The 10,572-nt window shown below is 36.2% G+C and overlaps 1 protein-coding gene and 1 long non-coding RNA gene across 12 annotated transcripts in view; one reads left to right on the forward strand and one right to left on the reverse strand.

Moving 5' to 3' along the window:
- The window catches only part of adarb2 (adenosine deaminase RNA specific B2 (inactive)), a 619,893-nt gene that overhangs the window by 261,182 nt on the left and 348,139 nt on the right, over positions 1-10,572 (reverse strand). The window lies entirely within an intron of this gene.
- Positions 1-10,572, forward strand: part of LOC137489203 (uncharacterized) — a 146,914-nt gene that overhangs the window by 123,333 nt on the left and 13,009 nt on the right. For 3 of the 5 annotated variants that reach the window (XR_015524693.2, XR_015524690.2, XR_015524692.2), the window contains exon 4: positions 8,613-8,729. This is a non-coding gene — a long non-coding RNA (uncharacterized LOC137489203). Of the gene's footprint in view, positions 1-578; positions 667-8,612; positions 8,730-10,572 lie in introns of all 5 variants that reach the window. The other 2 variants (XR_015524691.2, XR_015524694.2) reach the window with 2 other exon arrangements.

Raw genomic sequence — 10,572 nt, forward strand, 5'->3', positions numbered from 1 at the left:
ATGTAAGCATGTGGTCTTACTTGTATTGATTGTAATTTGCTGTGTTGAGAGGCTAAACTGCTGGGGATAGTTTTTCACTTTACCGATCCCCATCCATGGGGTTAAACTTTGTTCAATGGCAAGAACATAACATCACAAAAAAAAAACCCCAAAAAAAACAACGAGCCTCATTGTGGATACGTACCCCTATGTACATTTCTAGAGAATGCAAAATCTTTTTGAGATCCTAAATTTCTCTTGCGAGTGCCATTCACGCCTGCTGTTTTCATGTAAATCCACCAGAGGCCGCTGTTGACTGACTGACTGACTGATACCCCCACCCACCCCCTTCCCTAAACCCAACTGATAGTGTTTTTAAAATCACCAATTGACCCGCCCACCACTTTCCTAATCCCAACCGACAGTGTTTTCAAAAGCAATCCAGAAAAACAAAAGCCCTCTCAGCTGGCAGATTTTTACATTTTTAGATCTTACCATGTTTTCACACTGTTATTTACTTGTTTATTTCATTTTTTTGCCTATTGTTTTTGTTTTACCTGCTTTCTAAACCCGTCCTTTGCTGAACCCTGTCATCGCAGTCAACTCCACTCTGCCTCCCAAGTCTGCTAGCATATGCGACGAGCTATTGGGCAAACTGGTAACAGCGGAAAAGTCGTCCACACGGAGGTAAGCGGTCAGCTGATAGCACGAAAAGGAATTGAAGCCATTGGCGGCCTCATAGCGCCCTGTAGCCTCTGCTTTTTACTTTGATTGGAGAATTAAAAAGACGCGACTGACGTAACAAGCTTTTTCCACTCAGAGTTGACTTTTTTCAACTGCAGGCGCACAGAGCACCACGGCAAAAATGCGAGGAGTAGCAGACGGTTAAAATACAAGGTGCGCAGGGTGCATACTCAGCATGCAAAACGCTCACGGCCGTTAGTAAACCATTTAGAAGATGCACCTCTCAATGCAAAAAGCGAATTTGGTGTGATCATTCTCTTACTTAGTAGGTGTGGTGTATAGTAGAAAGCTACAAATGACATTATTCTTGGCTCAGGCAAGAAGACAACATCTGTCTGAAATAGCACACTTCTAAACTATATAGTACGCTACAAACAGTACGCGAGCCGAGTAGTATGTTAGAATACATAACATTTGAAAATCAGTATGTGAGAAGTATCCGGATGACATACTACTTCCAGAGATTCTGAAATGCACATCCCATGCATGCTTCACTATCTCATGATGTCCCGCAGGAGAATTCATTAATAGGATTGAAGTGACAAAATTCACGAGGGAGGTTCATGTGATTACGATAAAATGGCGGATGTAGTATGTCCGAATTCCATTCATACTGCTCATATTCATACTGTAAAGAGCACACTTAACAGCCGAGTAGTACGTTTAATATTAAATGCAGTACCTACTGAGTTGTAGGCAGTTTCGCACACAGCCAACAAATTTAGTCTGAACAGTTCATTGCTACACATTGTGTTATTACGGTAGGCATGGGACGATTTCATGGTTTACCGCGGTTCGGAAACATCATGGTTTTAAAATGATTTACATTCCTGTAAGCAGTTCAAGTCAAAATTATTTGCCCTCCTTTTAACTTTTTTTTTTTTGTAATATTTCCCAAATAATGTTTAACGTAGCAAAGTATTTTTACAGTATTTCCTATAATATTTTTTCTTCTGGAGAAAGTCTTATTTATTTTCGCTAATAGCATTTTTAAAAACCATTTTAAGGTCAATATTATTTACGGAACCCCGGAAGGGACGTAGTGGAGGAGAAAAAAAATGGGTGGGTGAAAAAAAAAAATGGGTGAAAGAAAAAAAATGGGTGGGAGGAAAATATATTTCTAAGTTTTTTGCGTTCTCTCGCAAAGTTTTGCGTTCCCTCGCAAAGATGTTTTGCGTTATCTCGCAAAGATGTTTTGCGTTCCCTCGCAAAGATGTTTTGCGTTATCTTGCAAAGATGTTTTGCGTTCCCTCGCAAAGATGTTTTGCGTTCTCTCGCAAAACTGTTTCTCCACAAACACTTCTTGTTCACTGCACTCACGTAAACCCTCCCGTTTTTGCCGAAATTCTCCCGTATTTTACCATTCTACCCCACTTTCTTTACATTACTGTGCGTATGCTACCTATGAACCAGTGAATTCATGTATAAGCGCTGACTGACAGACGAGCTTCGTACAATAAACTGATCCCAGATCAGCGTCTGTACACGACATTTACAGAGGAGCGGGTGTATGTTTAAACAGACAAATACACTGAATAATATGAAGTTTTTAAAGTAATGGACTGCTTTCATTATAGATCTGTGCATTCTTACAGAGACACCTCTGTTATCAAACTAAACAAAACATGAGATTCATTTGCTGCGCACTTGTTTGATAACAGAAGTGTCCCTTTAAATGGCGCGTACAGACGCTGATCTGGGATCAGTTTATTGTATGGAGCGCGTCTGTCAGTCAGCGCTTAAACATGCATTCACTGGTTCAGAGGTTGCAAAGTGAAAGGCGACAATCAGCGCACAGTAATGTAAAGAAAGTGGGATAGAATGGTAAAATATGGGAGAATTTCAGCAAAAACGGGAGGGTTTACGTGAGTGAAGTGAACAGGAAGTGTTTGTGGAGAAACAGTTTTGCGAGGGAACGCAAAACATCTTTGCGAGGGAACGCAAAACATCTTTGCGAGAGAACGCAAAACTTTGCGAGAGAACGCAAAAAACTTAGAAATATATATTTTCCTCCCACCCATTTATTTTCTTTCACCCATTATTTTTTTTTCACCCACCAATTTTTTTTCTCCTCCACTACGTCCCTTCCGGGGTTCCGTAATTATTAGCCCCATTAAACAAATTTTTTTGGATTGTCAAACCATCATTTTACAATGACTAGCCTAATTACCCTAACCTGCCTGATTAACCTAGTTAACCCTCTAAATGTCACTTAAAGTTGAATATTATAGTGTCTTGAAAAATATCTAGTCAAATATTATGTGCTGTCATCATGGCAACGATAAAATAAATCAGTTATTAGAAATGAGCTATTAAAATTATTATGTTTATAAATGTGTTGAAAAATATATTCTGTCCATTAAACAAACATTGGCGGAAAATATTCAGGAGGGCTAATAAATATTATTCTGACTTCAACTGTATTGTGTTCAAGCCAATGTAACCTTTTTTATTTTGCTTGAATTTCGAACACTGAAGACTTTCCCTCATCGTTTTCACAAAGTCTCTTTCTGAACACTCCATTTTTATCTCTCCCCTCTTCATCTTTTCTGCCTACCTTGTCATTACCACTCTGGGGAACTTCCTACAATATACTTCGCTTGATCCTGTGCGAACCACGAGAGGGAAAAATCAAAACAATATGTTCTACATGCTCTGCTCAGTCTACGGAAAGCACGATGCTACGCTCCTCGAAGAGCCTAATTTGTTCAAGGAAATTTGATAGGATCCAATCAAAACGAAACACTTCAGTAGCGGTGGCGTTGTGATTCATAAAATACAATCGCATGTTATGAGAGATGCCCATTTTTACTAGGCAGCTAATGTGCGGCGGTGTTTTATATAGCCGGTAATCAAATTTGGTGCGACTCCTTGTGATTGTGCCGTGAATTCGCCGTCCTGTCTCTTATGACAGATGCGTTACGTCTAATGATATGATCATTTTCATTTTGCCAGAGTGCCTGGTGGTCTATTTATTTAACACTCTCCCCGGGGGGAATGTTAGTCATTTGTTAGATTCTATATACTCGCAGCGTAGCAGAGGAAGACAGAGAAAGAGAAAGAGCGAGAATGTGGGAGAGATGTGGACTCGTGCCTGCCACCGGCTTTCTCATAATCATAAAGCATTATAATAACATAAATGACAGCAGAATTTCAGCCATTATCAGTAGCAGTTTAATTAAAACTGAATCCAAAAAGGACAATTTGCTCATTATTTACTCAACTTCATGCCATCCCAAAGCTGTTTCCGTTTATTCTGCGACCATTAAAAGAGATATTTTAAGAATGTCAAAAGCTGCTCTTTTACAGTAGAAATGGGACAAGTATTACACTGTAAAAAAGGCTGTTTCACACAATAATGTGGCCCCAACACAAATTTATTGCATTAAAGGAGCTCTATCTAAGTTTTTGACTCTTTTAAAGCATAAAAATACTATAATATGTTTGCAGATATTTAAGAAACATGATGAAAAACAATGCTGAAGTCACATATTCTGCTTTGAACATGTGCGTTGTGTGTTTGAACGTTTGTCTTTGTTTTGGTCATTTAACCCGCCCACTCCCACTTTAGCCAATTATATTTCAGCACCCCAAATTGCGTTGATGAAAAACAGCATATCTGATTCATTCAGTCAGGAAGGCTCTCAAAGTGTGCATCCGTGACCAAAATGTGACCTCTGGTGGACAGTGGCAGACTCCAAATTGTTATGCAGATTCAGAGTTTAACATGACTTAACATGCCATTAATTAGCAAATAATATAAATATTATAAGAGTAAACATTAGGTGAGAAGGTTACATTGTAACCTCGTTTCCTAACAACACTGCAGTGATAAGCAATTTAGCAGTTTGACATGACAGAAATTTAAATACAGCCATTCAGAAGCACAGAATAGTGCACTCACTGCACTCCAACGAAATGGTCAAGTTCATAATGTAATTATTACACACTAAAATTCTTTAACATTATTAAATGTACATGCTGAATCACTGATATGTGTTGGTTTGCATTATTTCACAGTTCTAAAGTTCAATTTCAAACACTTTATTTTATTTTCAAGATCTGAGGTGAACTATCTGCTGCTGCTTTCAGTTGTATGGCAATAAATGTCAGTGGAAATGGCCTTCAAACTCACATTATTAGCATTTAACACTGAATAAAGCACATGAGGTTTACCAGAGGTAAACACTGTCAGTTTATCCTGTTGTTTAGCTGCAAGAAATAGAGACGCCATTTCTAAAATAAAAATTTCAGGTGTTGGTTAAAACAAAACTTCTTTTAATATGGAAAATATTTCCTCTATCGTTTGTTGCTGCTTTTATTTAGAACATGATTTAAACCAGCATTAAGGCTCGATAGTCAGGCACACTCCTTTTGGTATCATCAATCTGCCAACCTGCGCTTGGGTTTGTTTTGAACCAGGCGTGCAATACCTAGTTCAACCACTGGCTGTCTAACTTACATACTGCACCTTTAACTTAACTGTTTTGCACAAATTTAGGTGAACTGAACACAAAACAATTAGGTTGTCTGCAAAAAAACCTGAAGAATTGTGTTAATTCAGCTCATTTAAGAGAAGTAGTTTTAATAACTTTTTTTGAATGCATGTGGAAATTTCTTAAACAAAACGAAGGAATTTTGGTTTAATTCTTTCACAGCTACAGTATTGAATGGAATCAATGGATTTTATTATGCTTTTTTTAAATTTATTTTTGCTTTATGGAAAAGAGCAGCATGGACATTCTTCAGAATATCTGCTTTGGTCTTCCACATGTAATGCAGACTTGGATGAACTTAAACGGCATAATTGAGATTTTTGAATGAGTAATTTTTAAACTCTGGCCACTTTTCTCCATGCTTTGTACAAAATGCTTAGGTTGTTCTGCCAGTTTCTGCGTTACTCTGGACAAAGATTTGGAGCCTCCTTTGGCGTGTGTGTGTGGATATTGACTTTTCAGCTCTCTGGGAGGGATTAGGTCTTATCTTGTGCTGAGGCGCCTCACATGTGGTTTGCAAAGGGTCTGAAGATCTGCCTTCATCTGCCCGTCATAGATGCCTTACACAACACACACACACACACACACACACACACACGCACGCACACTGGCATGCATGCATACACAGACGCATACACACACACATACACACTCAAATAAATAAATACGAACACATAGAAACACACATACACAAAACAAACATGCACACACATGTGCCAACGCATGCACACACATGCACACAAACTCAAACAAACACACACACATGCACAGACACACCCACACACAAATGCATGCACGTATGCACACATACACACACAAATAAACAATAATATTTACTTAAGAAGTTTTAACATAAAAAATATAAATAAATATACAAATAAATAAATAAATAAATATGTAAGCAGGTTACTAATATGAATTTTAGCAGTTTTAATAAAAAAAATAAAATAAGATAAAATAAAAATCAACATGTAAAAAGGGTTAATAATATACACTAGCAGCTTTAACATAAAATTAATAAATAAAATAAATATATTAGGGAATAATAATATTGACTTTAGAAGTTTTTAACATAGAAAATAAATCAAATAAATAGTAATACTGTGACAAAAATCCTTGCTCTGTTAAATATCTCTTGGGGAATATCTGATAAACCAATTAAAATGCATTCAAATAGGTGCTCTGACTCAAACGACTATTAATTATACAGTCAGCAACTATTTATTTCATTTTAGACAGCAAAAATGGTTTTATATGTTTGGTCTTTGTTAATCATAACTTCACAGCACCGATTGGGCTGAACTGCAATACATAATGATATTATTAGCCCTAGAAAAAAAGCAATATTTCAATCTTTTAAAAGTCAATATTTTAAAAAGGTAAAACACAAGAAGACTGATAAAAAAAAAAAACATATTTCACCTCAAACATATGCAGAGTCACAAACACAAAACAATAGACTTCCTGTGGCAGGGCTTTTAGGAGGTGGGGCTTCGTCGCTCTGACAGAGGGGCATTCTGGGAGGATGGAGGTTAATTCACAATGACTGTTATTATAAAGCTGCTGTCGCCAGGGTCGGAGGGGCATCGCTAAACACAATATGTGCTTAACACTGCAGACTGGAAGTGCCAAAGGTACAGTATGTCTGCGAGGAGACAGAGGAAGATGATGCATTCGTCCTGATAGGAGCATTCATTGTTACGCAAGAACAACACTGTGGTTTGCTGAGGACAGTTTCAACTTTTACACTTACACGATGTGCATACACTGAAAAAAAAAATATTCATTGGATTTACTAATATTTTAAGGTATTCTTTTGTTTTGCAAAAACAACCATTCTGGATGTACTTTATACCACTTATTATACAGCTACTTGCTACAAAACAAACAAAAAAAAATCAAAAAACATTGTTCTGAGCCGTAATAGTTTATTAATTCTTTAAATAAACGAAAAACTGAAAGAAACAAAAACAGCTGATGGAGTATACACTAACATGTGCATTATTCAGTCACAAGATGGCACCAGTCAGTCAAATACATAAAGCTGACAGAAACGAAAACAGCTGATGGAGTATACACTAATCTGCGCTTTATTCAGTCACAAGATGGAGCCAAACAGACAAAATCACTAAGCTGACAGAAACGAAAACAGCTGATGGAGTATACACTAACCTGCGCATTATTCAGTCACAAGATGGCGCCAGACAGTCAAAAACACAAAGCTGACAGACAAACAGATATATATGAATGTGGATGTAAGTATATGGATGTGAACGTATTCACTGACGGTCAAGGTGGTACTAAGTTCCCGGATGAGCATGTGTTATTTAGTGGTTGTTATATGGGAATAACATTTATTGGAATGTCACGACTGACCAATCACCAACAAATATTTCAGACAGCCGAATATAAAGTCATAGACAATAAACATCTTTAGTTTCACTAACTAACATCAACAAGCATGAATAAATACTGCACTAAAAGTATTGTTTATATTAGCAAATGCATTAACTAACATGAACTAATAAAACCGTATTGTAAAGTGTTACCGTAATTATGACGTGACCTTTTTTACAACTTCAACAAAACTGAGTATTTCAGATTAAAATTCATTAACATTCTGTTCTTTGTCTGAATAAACGGCCCTATTTAAAGCAACGTGTGAAACAGAGACAGACACGGCTGTCCTGAATGCCACAGAACTGTATCAGCTCGCTGGCCTTTCATAATGGGCTAATTATGTGCATTTCCGGTCAGTGAAGCTTATCATCGAAACACAGGGAAGTTAAAAGGTGAAAAAAATGGGGGAAATAAATTACATCTACAGTTGAAGTCAGAATTACTAGCCCTCCCTGCACCCCCCCCCCCCAATCCCCTAATTTCTTTTTAATGGAAAGAATACACACTTTTTCAACTCATTTCTAATAACTAATAATTCTAATAACTGACTTATCTTTGCCATGATAACAGCACATAATATTTGACTAGATGATTCTCAAGATTTAGCTTTAAGTGACATTTAACTCGGTTAATTGGACAAGTCATTGTATAACGATGGATTGTTTTGTCGGCAAACGAAAAAGAAATATTGATTAAGAGGGCTAATAATATTGACCTTAAAAATGGTTTTTAAAAAAATAAAATCTGCTTTTATTCTAGCCAAAATAAAATAAATAAGACTTTCTCCAGAGGAAAAAACATTATAGGAAATGCTGTGAAAATTTCCTTGCTCTGTTGAACATTATTTGCGAAATATTTAAAAAAGAAAAAAAGAGAGTTAATAATTCTGACCTCAACTGTATGTTTACAAGTGGAAGGGGAAAGGCTGAGACTAGGAAACTTCATGAGTCATTAAAGAGTGTAAAACTGCTTTTCCCCTTCCGCTTGTGTCAGGCGTTACTGAAGCACAGATCCAGCATGACAGTAGGGCACAGAGAACTGTAAAAGCAGGACCTGAGGGAAAAGCCTCGGCTGTGCCACTACCAATCACACAGACCTGTACTGGCGAAGGTAAGCTGTACAACTGCATTTGTATTTGTCTGTGCATTTCTGGTGCTTTCTGATAGGTGCAGGGGAAACGTTTCTGACGGATATTCTGGGCTGTCAGAGCTGATGGACATACAGTGTAATACACGCGCTCATAATATATGAGATGCAGGTTCACAGAATTACATATGTGAATTTCTCCTCTATCAAAGAACCCATTTTTCAGTATTCAGTTGAAGTCAGAATTATTAGCCCCCTGTTGTATTTTGTCACCAATTTCTGTTTAAAGGAAAAACGTTTCTTTTCAACACATTTCTAAACACAATAGTTTTAATAACTCATTTCTAATAACTGATTTCTTTCATCTTTGCCATGATGACAGCACATAATATTTGACTAGATACTTTTCAAGATACTAGTATTCAGCTTAAAGTGACATTTAAATGCTGAAAGTTAGGGTAATTATAGGCAAATCATAACATTGGTTTGTTGTGTAGAAAATCTAAAAATATTTATATTCAAAATAGACATAATTTGGGAAACATCTATTTGGAGAAGGAAAAAAAAATATGAATAATTTTAATAATAATAATTTTGACATCAGCTGTATATTGGTCCCATCCTGCAGCTAGATATACAAATAAAGTCAGTATATTGTAACTTGGATCTATATAAATAAATAAATACAACTAATTAAAAAATTCATTGTAAAAATACATACAGCCAGTTATTTTTCTGATTTCATTTGTAAGTGAAATATTTCACTTAAGACATGACAATGACAAAAATGACAAAACTTGAGACAGTATTGTTCCAAACCTGCTGCGATACATACAAATAAAGTAAGAAGTTACCTGGATCTGTAAATAAATAAAAAAATAAATAAATGAAATGTTAACAAATTATAATAAATAAACAAAAGATTTAATTAGATTAAACTAAAGCTACATTTAAGACAGTATATATATATATATATATATAGCTAGTTCATCCAACCAAATAAGCATTATTTAAATGTTTTAGTAAGTTGAATTTTTCTAAATTCTAGACAACATGATAATAATAATAATAATAATAATAATAATAATAATAATAATACATTTTAAATTAACAACATAAATATTAATAACACGAATCCAACAATTAATTTCAGAAAGCTGTTTCATTTACTATCATGTATCAAATAATTTACTAATCATTTACTACAGCAGACCTATTCATTTATTACTTACAGTTAATCAGCATATGTAAACTTTAGTGCAGAATAATCCGTCAGGTCGGGAATGTTTTATGCCTACATTTTAGTTCCTCTGTAAGAATAAGCTGAGTTTTCTGAGACAAGACGATGATTTCCACAATAGGCAAACGTTTACTCTTGAGGTTATAATCTGACAACTCTGACAGAGATGAAGAAAAGGCAGGGAAAAAAGCCTGTCTTTTACTGAAATCCCAACGTAAGCTGGAGAGCAGTGCTGGATCTCAGCAACCAAAAGTTTGGGAAGCGTGCAAATTTGTTACTTGTGGAACTTGATATTACATGAAAGAATGAAACCTATACAAGTATGTCTAAACTGTTAGTTTGAAACTCTCCACATGTCTATGTATTGCCCATTTACACATCATACCAACCACACAATGGTAGTAGTGGTGGTAGTGTGACAGTCTGGGGCTGTTTTGCTCTTTCAGGACCGGCAAGATTTGCTTTGATAAACGAAATCATAAATTTTTCTGTGTACTAAAATATCCCGAAAAAGAATGTCCAGCCATCTGTTAGAGACCTCAAGCAGAAGTAAACTTGGGTTCTGCAGCAGGACAGTGATCTAAAGCAGTGCTTCTCAAAGTGGGGGTCGGGACCCCCCAAGGGGTC

Source organism: Danio rerio, chromosome 24 (assembly GCF_052040795.2).
Source record: "Danio rerio strain M-AB ecotype USA chromosome 24, GRCz13ab, whole genome shotgun sequence".
In the NCBI taxonomy this organism is placed as follows: domain Eukaryota; kingdom Metazoa; phylum Chordata; class Actinopteri; order Cypriniformes; family Danionidae; genus Danio; species Danio rerio.